At 37.5% G+C, this 16,842-nt stretch overlaps 1 protein-coding gene across 2 annotated transcripts in view; it reads left to right on the top strand.

Moving 5' to 3' along the window:
• The first annotated feature begins 254 nt into the window (after positions 1 to 254).
• The window catches only part of LOC145505584 (interferon-activable protein 203-like), a 49,788-nt gene continuing 33,200 nt past the window's right edge, over positions 255 to 16,842 (top strand). For both annotated transcript variants that reach the window (XM_081488039.1, XM_081488040.1), the window contains exon 1: positions 255 to 491. The gene's annotated coding sequence lies outside the window, so the exon portion shown is untranslated. The remainder of the gene's footprint in view (positions 492 to 16,842) is intronic.

Genomic DNA, 16,842 nt, shown 5'->3' on the forward strand with positions numbered 1-16,842 from the left:
TTCAAGTGAATATAGATTTTTAATGACCCACATGTAAGTCTTCTGGATAAGAAAGTTCTAATCTTGGAACTCTTTTCATCTACCAACATTTATAATAATAAAAATTTGAGTGTAAACTTGACATAATTTTTTGCTTTTGACTAAGATATTTACAGGAAATAAACTGCTTTCTCTGACTGAGGAAATCGAAAGCTAAGAACATTGGTGGGAGGAGTCTCAATACTGTTTCATAACGTCCCTCTCTCCGGGAAAGCACAGTATGAGGTAGCCAGCACTAAATCAAGGGTTTTGACTAGTCAGTGCCCTGTTTCCCTGTTATCTTTCAAAATACGTCTTTTCCCTCTGCTCTTCAGGAGATTATACAATTCTGCAAGTCAGTCTCTGAGACTTTTACTGATTTATCATCCTACTTAAACAAAATAAACAGTGATTCTTGTATTTCTAAAGAAAATCTCAAGATCTGGACTACTGTGGAAGACATCTCCACTGAGGTAAGATGAGTAGGAATTCTTGTTGAGAGCTCTGGGTATCTGGTTGGTAACCTCAAGAGGAAAAGAGGAGCTTAAATCATGAAGAATTTGGGGGGAATGGATTGGTATCAACTATATTCAGAAAAGTGAAAACAGCAGTAACGTGATTCTAATCATTTACGCCTAGACAAACAGACATTTCATTCTACCACAACTGAAGCCTGAACAAAGGGAGATGCATTTTAACAATAGAAGATATTAAAATGTATCCCCCAGACAACTATCAGCATGAGTTATATTTAGAGACAGCATTTGATTTCCTTCACTGAAAGATGCACAGGAAACTTAGTGGCTATGTTGGGGGCCTGGGTAAAAGTCCAGATAGGGGCATGATAAAATATCATAAAATAATATTGAGTAAAAAATAGAGCCAGATATAAAACTATATTGTGTGATATTATCCTAATTTTTGAAAACACACACACACACACAGAGCAGAGCAGCTAAGTTTCAATTCCACAAATGCAGTTATACAAAACATGGCTTCTTTACCTCCCTTAAGACAGTTAATTTTTCTTTCAGACTTCATTCTATACCTGCTGCCAGAGTTGTTATTTCACTCTCTTTTAGAATTACTTTCTGCTTTCCTGAAAATTAATAACTTTTTTTTCTGGTGGCACAGCATAGGAGAGATGCAGGGAGAGACAATTACAAGCAGATTTCTATTGTCTACTGTAAGAATTGTTTAAAGACTTTTTGAATGACCCGATGCGATAATATGTGCTTGACTAGATTATAAGATTTTTAATATTCATTTCAGAATCTTCTGTATGTTAGATAAACAATCTTAATTATACTATTATATTTACTTTTAGTAGGTAAATAGACAATTAAAACTGTTGTGTCTCCCCAGGAGTTGTACCTTTTATCATTGTGTTTTGCTCTGACGGTACTTTTTTATTTCAGATCTGTTTAAAGCTAGACTACATAGATAAACTGCTTTTCTTTTATGTACTCTTTATGTATTTTAGGTACTCTTTTCATATTTAGGTCCTCTTTATCATATTTTATGATAAAATATCTTTCTTTTATTTTACCACCGTCAAATGATCTTCTGTTAAAAATACATTGGCAGATTTCCTAAATCCAAGTTGACCAAGTTTTCACTTAAGTTTAACCAGTTAGATTCTTTGTGTCTATGCTGACAGTTAACATATATTATCTTGTTTCTTCTATTCATTTCAATTTATGATACTTCTATATTCTCCTTTCTTGATTTTTTTTGAGGGGGAGGAGTTAGTATTTGTGGTTTTGCTTTTTACTCATACCCCTATCTTACTTAACATTTAAGACAAATATGTTAGTTTCCTGTCATATTCTTTGTCTTTCCTCCCTCCCTCCACCATGTTGATATACTTCCTGCTTCTTTTTTCTTCAGACTGAGCTTTATTAATTTTAAGCCATAGATAGACACGCCTAATCAGGTTAAGTTTTCACTTTTATTTACCTTTCAGCTTGCAGTTTTTCTTGACTTCCTTATATGTGGTGTGTATACTCAGTTGCTCAGTCGTGACTTTTTGTGATCCCATGGACTATCACCCACCAGGCTCCTCTGTCTACGGAATTTTCCAGGCAAGAATACTGGATTGTGTAGTCATTCCCTTCTCCAGGGGATCTTTCTGACCCAAGAATCAAACCTGTGTCTCTTGCGTCTCCTGCATTGGCAGGCAGATTCTTTACCACTGAGCTACCTGGGAAGCTCCAACTTCCTTATATATTACCCTTTTATTGACTAGTTACTTCCAATAGATGTCTCCATGTGATCTTTGCCTGTCAAAACTACTAAGGCCTTGAATATAGGAAAATAGTTATTGAAGTCCTCATATTTAAGTATCATTTTAACTAGATTAAAAATGCTACTCTAAAAATTATTTTTCCCTCAAGGTAGATTGGCAATACCTTGTCTAATACCCCTGGGACTAGATATGCTGTGAAATTCTGATCTGGAAAATTCTGAAAATGCTATTTAATTAATGAATCTAATTTATTTGGGGGAGAAGGGGCTAAAGTCTTCATTTTATTATTTTTCTTCCAGTTTTATTGAGCCTTAATTGACATACACCACCATATAAATTTAAGGTATACTGCATAGTGATCTCATTTATATACATCATGAAGTAATGAGCACAATAACTTTAGTGAGCACCATCATCTCATATAGGTGCAAAATTAAAGACGTACAAAAAAATTTTTTTCTTGTGATGAGAACTCAGTTTACTCTCACAGTAACTTTCATATATAACATGCAGCAGTCATAATCATATTTATCATGCTGTACATTACATCTCTAGTACTTATTTATCCTATAGCTTTGAAGTTTGTACCTTTTGCCTACCTTCATCCAATTTCCCTTCCCGCTACCACACCCTGATTACTGGTTACCATCTTTTGCTATGAGTTTATTTGTTTTTGCAGTATAATTGACCTAAGAAATTGTGTTGGTTTAATAACACGACTTACTAATTCGATATTTCTTTTTTATTTTAAATTTATTTAATTGGAGAATAATTACTTTACAATATTGTGATGGTTTTTGCCATACATCAACATGAATCGGCCACAAGTATACATGTGTCCCCCCCCATCCTGAACCCCACTCCCACTTCCCTCCCCACCCTGTCCCTCTGGGTTGTCCCAGAGCATTGGGTGCCCTGCTTCATGCATCAAACTTGCACTGGCCATATATTTTACATATGATAATGTACATGTTTCAGTGCTATTCTCTCAAATCATCCCAATCTCACCTTCTCCCACTGAGCCCAAAAGTTTGCTCTTTACATCTGTGTCTTCTTTGCTGCCCTGCATGTAGGATCATCTTTCTAAATGATATTTCTATACATTTCAAACCAATCACCATAAGTCTAGCTATGATTGTCACCATACATACTTATCACCATATTACATTCTTATTGATTATATTCCCTACACTGTACATTTATATTACATTATGTACATTAGTTCATTATGTACATTATGTACATTCCCTACACATGACTCATTTATTTTGCAACTGAAAGTTTGCACATGTTAATCTCCCTCACCTATTTCTTTGCTTCTGCTATACCCTGCCTCTGGAGAATACCTATTTGTTCTCTGTACCTATAATTGTTTTTGATATGTATGTTCATTTGATTTTTTTAGATTGTACATCACATTAAATCATAAATTATTTGTCTTTTTCTGTCTGGCTTATTTCACTTAGAATAATACCCTCTAGGTCCATCCATGTTGTTGCACATGGCAAGATTGCATTTTTTTGTGTGTGTGACTAAGTAATTACCCTTCATATATATTTGCCATGTCTTCTTTGTCTATTCATACACTGATGGGCATTTAGGTTGTTTCTGTATTTTGGTTATTGCAAATAGTCCTGCCATGAACATTGGGGTGTGTATATGTTTTCTAATAGTATTTTTATTTTGTTTGGATAGGTACTCAGTAGTAGTATTTCTGGATGATATGGTAGTTTTATTCTTTATTTTTTGCAAATCTCCATGTTGTTTTCCATAGTGGATACACCAATTTACATTCCCACCAACAGTGCATGAGGGTTCTCTTTTCTCTGCATCCTCATGAAGACTTGTTATTTGTCACTGTTTGACATAATAACTATTCTGACAGGTGTGAGATGATATTTCATTGTAATTTTGACTGCATTTCCCTGATGATTAGTAATGTTAACTAACTTTTCATGAGCATGTTGGCCATCTGTATATTTTCCTCAGAAAGATATTCCTTCAGTCCCTCTACTGATTTTTTAACTGTGTTGCTTGCTTGTTTGGTGTTGAGATCTATGAATTCTTTGTATATTTTGGATATCAACCCATTATCAGCTATATTGTTTACAAATAAAGTCTCTCATTCAGTAGGTGGCCTTGTGGTTTTGTGATAGTTCCCTTTGCTGTGCAAAAGATTTTTAGTTTTATGAACTCCTATCTTCTTATTTTAATTTTTTGTTTCCCTTACCTGATAAGATATATCCAAAAAGTATAATGAAGACTGCTGTCAAGGAGTATAGTGCTAGTTTTCTTCTAGAAGTTTTATGGTTTTAAGTCTTCTATTTAAGTCTTTAATTCATTTTGAATTTATTTTTGTACGTGGTGTCAGAAAGTAGACCAGTTTGATTTTTTTCACATAGCTGTCCACTTTTCTCAACACCGCTTGTTGAGGCTGTCCTTTATGCATTGTAATTCTTGCCACCTTTATCAGATTAATTACCTTTAAAGTGTGGATTCATTTCTGGAATCTATTTTATTCCATTGATCTAGGTATATGTTTTTGTTCCATCACTCTACTGTTTTGATTAGTGTAGCTTTGTAGTATAATTTGATATCAGGGAGTGTTGTACCTCCAGGCTTGTTCTTCTTTCTTTAAATTGTTTTGGCTACTTGAGGCCTCTTGTGCTTCCATACAAGTTTTCAATTTTTTTGTTCTAGTTCTGTGAAAAATGCCACTGGTAATTTGATCGGGATTGCACTGGATCTGTATGGTGCCTTGGGTAGAAAAGTGACTTTAATGATATTAATTCTTTAAATCCATATTTTTCCATCTGTTTGTGTTGTCTTCAATTTCTTTCATCAGTGTTTTATAGTTTTCCAAAAAGAGGTCTTCTATTTCCTTAGTCAAATTTATTCCTAGGTATTTTGTTCTTTTTGATGTGATTGTAAATGGGATTGTTTTCTTAATTTCTGTTTTTGATAGCTCATTGCTAGTGTTTAGAAATGCAACAGATTTCTGTACTAACTTTGAGGGGTTTTTTTAAAAAAATTATTTTTTACTTGGAGGAAAATTGCTTTACAATTTTGTGTTGGTTTCTGCCATACAAGGTGAATCAGTCATAATTGTATATCTATCTCTTCCTTCTTGAGCCTCCTTCCTCCCCTAATCCCACCCCTCTAGGTGATCACAGAATGCCAGGCTGGGCTTCGTGTGTTATATAGCAACTTCTCACCAGCTATCTATTATACACATGCTAGTATATATATGTTGATGCTACTTCCTCCATTTGTCCCACTATCTCCTTACCCCTCTATGTCCACAAGTCTATTCTACATCTGTGTTTTCATTCCTTCCTTGCAAATAATTTCATCGGTACCATCTTTCTAGATTCCACATGTATGCGTCAATATATGATATTTGTTTTTCTCTTTCTAACTTACTTCACTCTGTATAATAGGCTCTAGGTTCATCCACCTCATTAGAACTGACTCAAATGCAGAGTTAGAGCTTGAGCAAATTCCGCAAGATAGAGAAAGACAGGGAAGCCTGGCATGCTGCTCTTCATGGGGTCAAAAAGAGTCAGACATGACTTAGCAACTAAACAATAACAACAAAAGGTGTTAAAAAGTGTTCTAGTTTCAACAATTTTTTTGCTCTATTCTGTGAAAAATACCTTTGGTAGTTTGATAGGGATTGCATTGAATCTGCAGAGTGCTTTGGGTAATATAGTCATTTTTACAATATTGATTCTTCTAGTTTAAGAATATTCATCTGTTTGTGTCATCTTTGATTTCTTTCATTGGTGTGTTATAGTTTTCTGCATACAGGTCTATGTCTCTTTAGGTGGTTCATTCCTATTGTATTTTATCCTTTTTGTTGCAAAGGTGAATGGAATTGTTTTCTTAATTTCTCTTTCTGATTTTTTTTTTTTTTTGGTTAGTATATAGGAATGCAAGGGGTTTCTGTGTATTAATTTTATATCCTGAAATTTTACTATATTCATTGATTAGCTTTAGTAGCTTTCTGGTGGCATCTTTAGAGTTTTCTGTGTATAGCATCAGGCTTCCCATGTGGTGCTAGTGGTAAAGAATCTGCTTGCCAGTGCAGGAGATGTAACAGACACAGATTCAATTCCTGGGTTGGGAAGATCCCCTGGAGAAGGGCATGACAACCCACTCCAGTATACTTGCCTGGAAAATCCCATGGGCAGAGAAGCCATGTGGGCTACAGTTCATAGGGTCACTTAAGAGTTGGATTCAACTAAAACAACTTAGTATGCACACTTGCATGTATAGTATCATGTCTTCTGCAACAATGAGAGTTTTACTCCTTTTCCAATCTGGATTCTTTTTATTTCTTTTTCTTCTCTCATTACCATGGCTAAGACTTACAAAACTATGTTGAATAATGGTTGTGAGAGTGGGCACCCTTGTCTTGTCCTGATCTTAGAGGAAATAATTTTAGTTTCTCACCATTGAGAATAATATTTGCTGTGGGTTTGTCATAAACGGCCTTTATTATGTTGGGATAGGTTCCTTCTATGCCTACTTTCTGGAGAGCTTTTATCATAAATGGATATTGAATTTTGTTGAAAAGCTTTCTCTACATCTATTGAGATGATCACACAGTTTTTAACTTTCAGTTTGTTAATATGAAGTATCACATTGATTTGTGTATATTGAAGAATCTTTGCATCCCTGGGATAAACCCAACTTAATCATGTTTTATGATCCTTTTAATGTCTTGTTGGATTCTTTTTGCTAGAATTTTGTTGGGGATATTTGCATCTCTGTTCATCACTGATATTAGCCTATAATTTTCTTGTTTCATTGTATCTTTGTCTTGTTTTGGTGTCAGAGTAATGGTAGCCTTGTAGAATGAGTGAGACGTTTCCTTCCTTGGCAATTTTCTGGAAGAGTTTGAGCAGGTTACATATAAGCTCTTCTCAAGTGAGTTTGAGCAGGTTACATATAAGCTCTTCTCTAAGTGCTTGGTAGAATTCACTTGTGAAGCCATCTGTCCCTGGGCTTTTGTTTATTGAAAGATTTTTGATCATGGTTTCGATTTCAGTGCTCATTATTGGTCTGTTAATGTTTTCTGTTTCTTCCTGGTTCAATCTGGAAGGTTGTACTTTTCAAAGAATTTGTCAGTTTCTTTCAGGTTGTCCATTTTATTGGTGTATAGTTTCTCACAGCAGTTTCTTAGGATCCTTTGCATGTCTGCATTGTCTGTTGCAACTTCCACTTTTTCATTTTTAATCTTATTGATTTGAGCCTTCTCCCTTATTGTCTTGATGAGTCAGGCTAATGATTTGTCAATTTCTTTTTATCTTCTCAAAGGACCAGCTTTTAGGTTTTTTTTGATCTTTGCTATTGTCTCCCTCATTTCTTTTTCACTTATTTCTGCTCTGAGCTTTATGATTTATTTCCTTCTACTAACTGGGTTTTTTGTCTTCTTTTCCTAGTTGGTTTAGGTGTATGGTTAGGTTGTTTATTTAATGTTTTTCTTGTTTTTTGAGGTAGGCTTTTATTGCTGTAAGCTTCCCTCTTAGCACTGCTTTTGTTGCATCCCATTGGTTTTGAGTTATCAAGTTTTCATCATTATTTGTTTTTAGGCATTTTTGATTTCCTCTTTGATTTCCCAGTGACCACTTGGTTATTCAGAAGCATATCGTTTAGCCTCTATATGTTTGTGTATGTGTTTATGTTGTTTACAGTTTTTTTTTTCCCCTTGTAGTTGATATCTAATCTTATGGCATTGCGGTCAGAAACAATGCTTAATGCAGTTTTATTTTTTAAAAATTTATCAAGGCTTGCTTTGTAACCCAAGATGTTATCTATCCTGGACAATGTTCTGTGTGCACTTGACATAAAAATGAAAAACTAATGTTTTTGGATGAAATGTCTTATAGCTATCAATTAAGGTCTAGTGTATCATTTAAAGCTTGTATCTCTTTATAAATTTTCTGCCTGGATTATCTGTCTGTTGGTGAGTGGAGTGTTAAAAGTCCCCCACTATTACTGTGTTACTGTCAATTTCCCATTTTATAGTTACTAGCATTTTCCTTACGTACTGAGGTGCTCCTATATTGTGTGTGTATATATTTATAATTATTATATTTTCTTCTTGGATTGATCCTTTGATCAGAATGTAGTGTCCTTCCTGTATCTTGTAATGATCTTTACGTTAAAGTCTATTTTATCTGATATGAGTATTGCCACCCCCACTTTTTCCATTTTCATGGAATACTGTTTTCCATCCCTCACTTTCAGTCTGTATGTGTCCCTAGGTCTGAAGTGTGTCTCTTGTGTATATAGGGACCTTGTTTTTGTATCAATTCAGCCAGTTTGGTTGAAGCAATTGGTTCATTACATTTACACTAATTATTGATATGTATGATCCTATTACCATCATTTACTTTAGGTTTTTTGTTTTTTTTTTTTTACTTTTTCTTTGTAGGTCTTTTCTTTCTCGTGTTTCTTGTCTAGAGAAGTTCTTTAGCATCTATTGTAAAGCTGGTTTGGTGGTTCTGAGTTGTCTTAACTTTGCTTATCTGTAAAACTTTTGATTTCTCCATCAAATCTGAATGATAGCTTTCCTGAATGATAGTAATCTTGATCATAGATATTTTTCTTTTCATCGTTTTAAGAATATCCTGCCACTTCCTTCTGGCCTGTAAAGTTTCTGTTGAAAGATCAACTGCTAGCCTTATGGGAATCCTCATATATGTTATTTGTTGCTTTTCCATTGCTACTTTTAATATTTTTTATTTGTGTTTAATTTTTGTTAGTTTGATTAATACATATTTTGATGTGTTTCTATTTGTGTTTATTGTGTATGGGATTCTGGGCTTCCTGGACTTGAGTGGCTATTCACTTTCCCATGTTTGGGAAGTTTTCAACTATAAACTCAAATATTTTTTCCATACTCTTTCTTTTTCTTTTTCTCTTCTTCTTCTAGGACCCCTATAATTCAAATGTTGGTGTGGTTAATGTTGTCCCAGAGGTTTATGCGGCTGTCCTCATTTCTTTTTTCTTTATTCTGCTCTACTTCAGTTATTGCCACCATTCTATCTTCCAGTTCACTTATCTGTTCTTACGTCTCAGTTATTTTTTTGGTCCCCTTCAGTGCATTTTTAATCTCAGTTATTGTGTTGCTCATTGCTGATTGTCTATTCTTTGTTTCTTCGAGATCCTTGTTAAACATTTTTTGTATCTTCTCAATCTGTACCTCTTCTATTTATCTGTGCCTCCATTTTATTTGAAAGATTTTGGATTATCTTTACTACCATTACTCTGAGTTATTTTTTAGGTAGATTGCCTGTTTCTTTATTTGTTTGGTCTTATGGGTTTTTACAATATTCCTTCATCTACTGCATGTTTCTCTCTCTTTTCAACTTGTTTGATTTATTGCATTTGCCATCTCCTTTCTACTGGTTGCAAGGTCATGTTCCTCTTATTTGTGAAGTCGGCCCCCAGTGGATGGGGATGGATCTGTGCCTTGTGAAAATTTCCTGTTGGGGAGACTGTTGTCTGTCCTGATGAGTGGAGCTGGATCTTGTCTCTCTGGAGGGCAATGCCATGTTCAGTGGTTTGTTTTCTGGGGTGTCTGTGGGTTTGGTATGGCCTTGGGCAGCCTGCTGCTAATGGGCAATGTTGTATTCTTGTTTAACTGATGGTTTGGTATGAGACATCTGACACTGAACTTGCTAACCTTTGGGTGGAGCCTGGTCTTAGTGTTGAAATGGAGACCTTTAGGAGACTTCTCACTGATTAATGTTCCATGGGGTCAGAAGTTCTCTGGTGATCCAATGTCCTGTACTCTGATCTCCCACCTCAGGGATTCAGGCCCCAAACCTTACTATAGACCCAAGACTCCACAAGTCATACAGCACAGAAAGAAAGAGATAGAAGAAAAAAGAAAAAAAAAGCTATATATATAAAGAGTGATAGTAAGAATAATGTCCTCCTCAGTCTTCTGTTGTCCTCACCACACAGTGAGCATCAGCCAATCTGCTTACTCAGGAAGTCCTCCAATATTTCCAGGAAAGTGGTCTCTGGATGTGCAGTGGGCACTGTGGGGTCAGTTCACACTCACATCTGGTCTAATTCCAGCTTGCACTTGCTTCCAAATTCCATAATTGCCCCCAAAGTCCACAGTCTCAAGCTAATTGTGGATACTTAATCCACTGTACCTGTGGCTGCAGGAATACTTTCCCTTCCTCTTCCTTGGTCACACAACCTCTGGTGCTCAGCTTTGGTTTTGGCCCTGCCTCTGGTGCCTCTTTGGTTCTGGCCCTGTCCTCTTAAATCTAGATTTAAGGGACTAGGTCTGATAGACAGAGTGCCTGATGAACTGTGGCTGGAGGTTTGTAACATTGTACAGGAGACAGGGATTAAGACCATCTGCAAGAAAAAGAAATGAAAAAAATCAAAATGGCTGTCTGAGGAGGCCTTACAAATAGCTGTGAAAAGAAGAGAAGCAAAAAACAAAGGAGAAAAGGAAAGATACACCCATTTGAATGCAGAGTTCCAAAGAATAGCAAGGAGAGATAAGAAAGCCTTCCTCAGGGATCAGTGCAAAGAAATAGAGGAAAACAATAGAATGGGAAAGACTAGAGATCTCTTCAAGAAAATTAGAGATACCAAGGTAACATTCATACAAAGATGGGCTCAAGAAGGACAGAAATGGTATGGACCTAACAGAAGCAGAAGATATTAAGAAGAGGTGGCAAGAATACACAGAAGAACTATACGAAAAAGATCTTCATGACCCAGATAAACACAATGGTGTGATCACTCACCTAGAGCCAGACATCCTGGAATGTGAAGTCAAGTGGGCCTTAGGAAGCATCACTATGAGCAAAGCTAGTGGAGGTGATGGAATTCCAGTTGAACTATTTCAAATCCTAAAATATGATGCTGTACTCAATATGTCAGCAAATTTGGAAACCTCAGCAGTGGCCACAGGACTGGAAAAGGTCAGTTTTCATTCCAGTCCCAAAGAAGGGCAATGCCAAGGAATGCTCAAACTACTGCACAATTGCACTCATCTCACACACTAGTAAAGTAGTGCTCAAAATTCTCCAAGCCAGGCTTCAATAATACATGAACTGTGAACTTCCAGATGTTCAAGCTGATTTTAGAAAAGGCAGAGGAACCAGAGATCAAATTGCCAACATATGGTGGATCATCAAAAAAACAAGAGAGTTCCATAAAAACATCTATTTCTGCTTTATTGACTATGCCAAAGCCTTTGTGTGTAGATGACCACAAATTGTGGAAAATTCTGAAAGAGATGGGAATACCAGACCACCTGACCTGCCTCTTGAGAAACCTGTATGCCGGTCAGGAAGCAACAATCAGAACTGGACATGGAACAACAGACTGGTGCCAAATCAGAAAAGCAGTACACCAAGGCTGTATATTGCCACCCTGCTTATTTAACTTATATGCAGAGCACATCATTAGAAACACTGGGCTGGATGAAGCACAAGCTGAATCATGATTGCCCAGAGAAATATCAATAACCTCAGATATGCTGATGACACCACCCTTATGGCAGAAAGTGAAGAAGAACTAAAGAGCCTCTTGATGAAAGTGAAAGAGGAGAGTGAAAAAGATGGCTTAAAGCTCAACATTCAGAAAACTAAGATCATGGCATCTGGTCCCATCACTTCATGCCAAATATATGGGGAAACAGTGGAAACAGTGGCTGACTTTATTTTTGGGGGCTCCAAAGTCACTGCAGGTGGTGACTGTAGCCATAAAATTAAAAGACGCTTACTCCTTGGAAAAAAAGTTATGACCGACCCAGACAGCAAATTAAAAAGCAGAGACATTACTTTGCCAAAAAGGTCCATCTAGTCAAGGCTACGGTTTTTCCAGGAATCATGTATGTATGTGAGATTTGGACTATAAAGAAAACTGAACGCCGAAGGATTGATGCTTTTGCACTGTGGTGTTGAGAAGACTGTTGAGAGTCCCTTGGACTGCAAGGATATCCAACTAGTCCATCCTAAAGGAAATCAGTTATGAATATTCATTGGAAAGACTGATGTTGAAGCTGAAACTCCAATACTTCGGCCACCTGATGCGAAGAACTGACTCATTTGGAAAGACCCTGATGCTGGGAAAGATTGAAGGCAGGAGGAGAAAGGGATGACAGAGGATAAGGTGGTTGGATGGCATCACTGACTCAATGGACATGAGTTTGAGTAAACTCTGGCAATTGGTAATGGACAGGGGGGCCTGGTGTGCTGCAGTCCATGGGGTCACAGAGTCAGACGCAACTGAGACACTGGTGTCTCTTCCCTCCCCAGACACAAGGGGGCAAAAGTAGCACCTTATTAAGGCTCACTTACTCAGTTGGACTGGGAAGAGGGAGAGGTATGTCAGACACAGTTGTGGTATGTGGGGAGTGCTCACTGTGGCTGAGATCTGCATCAAGTCGCCACAGTCTGAGGTGGGTCGTGTGTTTCCCCAGGGGAATTAGTCCCAGGTCTTGGGTCCCTCAGCAGGGCCAAGCTGCAGGAAGGTATGAGCAGTGATTTGTACCTGAACGTAGCTTGGTGGCAGCTGTGAGCCCTGAGGTCGAGACTGTAGTGGCCTCCTCTCCTCTGCCTCTGGCATCTACATGGCTCATCCCCCCTCTGGGATCACAAATGCAGTTATGTGTAGTCTCACCTCTGACACTTATGCTGGATTTGGGATATCTACCTCTACGGTTGCAGTCCACAGCCATGGCTCATGCCACTTACGGAACTCACAAAGGCGATGTCTTATGATCTGCAAGCCCACAGTTAGAGGGTCTCTTGCTTCTGTGGCAGGCCCAGGCTTTTCCCTGGACTCCCTAAGCTGTCATACTAGCCCCCTCAGAGTATCTTCACAGCAACTCAACCCCAGTCGTCTCCTTAGTGTCCAACCCCCAAAACTTAAGCCTCAGTACCCAACTCCCACTCACTGCAGTGAGCGTGCAAACAGTCTTGACTGGAAAGTGCTGATCAGCAATATCTCTGTGGCGAATCATCTCCATTTTGCCTACTGAGGACCTGTTGATGTGTTCCTCTCTGAGGTTCTGAAGCTCCGCCCACCCCTGCCCATTAAGGGGTTTCCGAGTATGAGGAAACTTTTCGTCCTTCTTGGCTTCCTCCCCAAGGCACAGGTCCCTGTCCCAAGTCCTTTGTCTCTTCATTTTTCTGTAACTTCTGTCCTACCTCATTCTGTGGAGGTTAGCTTGCCTTTTTGGAAGTCTGGGGTCTTCTGCCAGTGTTTAAAAGTCTTCTGCAAGAGTTGTTCCATACGTAGATGTATTTTTTTTTTATGTAAATGGGGGGAGGAAGGTGATCTCTCCATCTTACTCTACCACCATCTTGAAAGTTCCTCCTGTATATTAATTTTTTATCCTTCAGCTTAAGTGAATTCATTGATAAGTTTTAGTAGGTTTTTTGTGGTGTCTTTATCTCATCTACAAATAGTAACAATTTTAAATTTTCCTTTGTAATTTGAATTCCTTGTATTTCTTTGTTTCTAGTTTGATTGTTGTGACTGGGACTTCTAATAATATGTTAAATAAAAGTGGGGAGAGTGGACATCCTTGTCTAGTTCATATATATATGATTATTATAAGTTGCTGATCTAAGTTTAAATACATTTTAACAACACTGCATTTCCTCTCCACTACCATGTTTTAAATTTTGACATCATATTTCACAACTTTTTGTTTTGTATATCCTTTAGCATCTTATTGCATATATAGATGATTTGACAACTTTTATCTTTTAACCTTCTACTAGCTTGATATATTACCTTTACTGTATATTTACCTATACTAATAAGATTTTTCCTTTTATGTTTCATGTTTCTTTTCTTTTTACTTGGAAAAGTCTCTTTAGCATTTCTTTTAAAGCTGGTTTGCTGGTGCTGAACTCTTTTATCTTCTGCTTGCCTATGTAACTTTTAATGTTTCCATGAAATCTGAATAAATGCTTTGCCAGCTAGAGTATTGGTTATAGAGTTTTCTTTTTCATCATTTTAAACATATCATATCCCTCTCTTCCTGTCTGCAGAGTTTATGCTGAAAATTCAGCTGATAGCCTTAAGGGAATGCCCTTGTATATATGTTGCTTTTCCCTTGCTGATTTTAATATTTTCTCCTTACCTTTAATGTTTGCCAGCTTAATTACAATGTATCTTAGTGTGGTCTTCTTTGGGTTTACTCTGTTTAGGACTCCATATGCTTCCTGGACCCAGATGTCTCTTTCCTTACTGGAGTTAGGGAAGTTTTTAGCTATTATATCTTTAAATATGTTCTTTGCCCCCCTTTCTCTCTATTCTCCTCCCGGAACCCACTATAATGATATGATGAATGATAACATGCTTGACATTCTTCCAGAGTTCTCTTAAACTGTCCTCATTTTTTTTCTTTTTTTATTCTGTTCAGCTTCAGTGATTTCCATTATTCTGTCTTCCAGCTCAATGGTCTTTTCCACTGTATTGTTTGATCTACTGTTGACTCCTTCTGCTGTATTTTTCATTTCAATTATTTTACTCTTCATCTCTCTTTGATTGTTCTTTATATTTGCTAATTTTTTGTTAAAAACTTCTAACTCTTCACTCTGTACATCTCGTCTTCTCCTGAGTTTTTTGAGCATCTTTATTGTCATCTTTATGAACTATTTATTGGGTAGATTGCCTGTCACCATTTCACTTACTTCTTCTGAGGTTTTAGCTCCTTTCATCATTTGAAACATATTCTTCTGTAGCCTCATTTTGTCTAACTTCCTCTTTTATTTCTGTGTATTTGCTACATTTGTTACATTTCCTGACCTTAGAGAAATAGTCTTTTGTTGACCATACCCTATTTGTCCCTCCATTGCATCCCTTCTGGTCACCAGAGCTATAAGCTCTAGGAGCACAAACCCTACTGTGAATTCTGTTTGTGAGGGATCCAGGTTGTGTTTTCCTCATGAGAATCTAACACCTGATGATCTGAGGTGGAGCTGAGAAGGTGACGCTAGCAGTGTAGAGCGGCTGCAAATGCAGACTATCTTTAGCAGAGAGGTTTGACTGCACAGAGACCATAATAAATCAATTACTTGCAGACATATCAAAACTCTTTTAGTGAATGGCAAATGACAAACTGTATCTGGTGGCAGGTTTTATAGTGGCAAGTGAGTTGATGTACTTTAATTTAAGTCTACAGCTGCACCTGATGGCTGGCTTTAAGTCAGAATTCAACACTTATTTTAGTCCTTATGTGGCCTGCCCATTATTTTATTTACCACTACCATCCAGGTCTCTTTTCCTCACTGTGTGCTAGTCTTTGTCACAATTTTGGTAAGTCCATAAGTTAACCCTTGCCAAAATGATTGAAATACAAATGTCACTGGAGAGCCACTTTGAAAAGTTGGAAACACCCAATGATGAGATAGCAGAAGACTCTAAGGAGGAAAGAAAGCTGCATTTAAAAGAGAGTACCAAGTCCTCTTAAATTACAAGCTCATTGCACAGGTAATTTACATTTTCCAAGCCTGCTTTGTATAATATGTGGTGACTAGCTATCCAATGAAGCCATGAAACCTTTAAAACTGCCTTGCCACATAGAGAAAAAGCACCCTGAATTAAACGTCAAGCCTTTGGATTTTTTCAAAAGAAAAACATATGAACACAAAGAAAAGAAACAATTTTTGAAGGCCACCACTTCATCAAATATGTCTGAACTGAGAAGATCATTCTTAGTGGCTAACCACATTGCTGTCTATGGGGTCGCACAGAGTTGGACACGACTGAAGCGACTTAGCAGCAGCAGCAGCAACCACATTGCTAAAGCTATAGTGGCTAACCACATTGCTAAAGCTAAGAAGTCCTTTACTATACTATTGGTGAAGAGTTGATCCTGCCTGCTGCTAAAGACATTTGTTGTGAACTTTTAGGAGAGGCTGCAGTTCAAAAGGGGACACATGTTCTTCTTTCAGCTAGTATCATAACTGGATGAGCTGATGAAATAGCAGAAGATATTGACACACTATTGTTGGGATTAATGAGTCACCCTGGTACCTAATCCAGACTGAAGAGTCTACTGGAGTGGGTTGCCATGCCCTTCTCCAAACTTCAAATCTCCATACATTGTGGTGGAATATCTGGAGATTACCTCAAAAGCATTGAAAAGCCTGCTTCCATTTCCAACATCCTATCTTTGTGGGGCAGAGTTTTCTACAGTGAATGGAACCAAAATGAGATTACAGAGTAGACTGAGAATAAGCAACACACTCTGAGTGTCACTGTTTCTCATCACTCCCAAATGGGACTATCTACGTACTAATGTGCTCAGTTGCTTCAGTCGTGCCCAACTCTTTACAACCCTATGGACCATAGCGCTCCTCTGTCCATGGAATTCTCCAGGCAAGAACACTGGAGTGGGTTGTCATGCCGTCCTCCAGGGGGTCTTGCTAACACAGAGACTGAACCCATGTCTCTTATGTCTCCTGCATCTGTAGGCAAGTTCTTTACCACTAGCACCACCTGGGAATCCCCAGTTAGTTGCAGGAAAACAAGCTCAGGTCTCCCACTGATTCTGCATTATGGTGAGTTAT

This window comes from Giraffa tippelskirchi, chromosome 5 (genome assembly GCF_054371585.1).
Source record: "Giraffa tippelskirchi isolate mGirTip1 chromosome 5, T2T-mGirTip1v1.2.pri, whole genome shotgun sequence".
In the NCBI taxonomy this organism is placed as follows: Eukaryota; Metazoa; Chordata; class Mammalia; order Artiodactyla; family Giraffidae; genus Giraffa; species Giraffa tippelskirchi.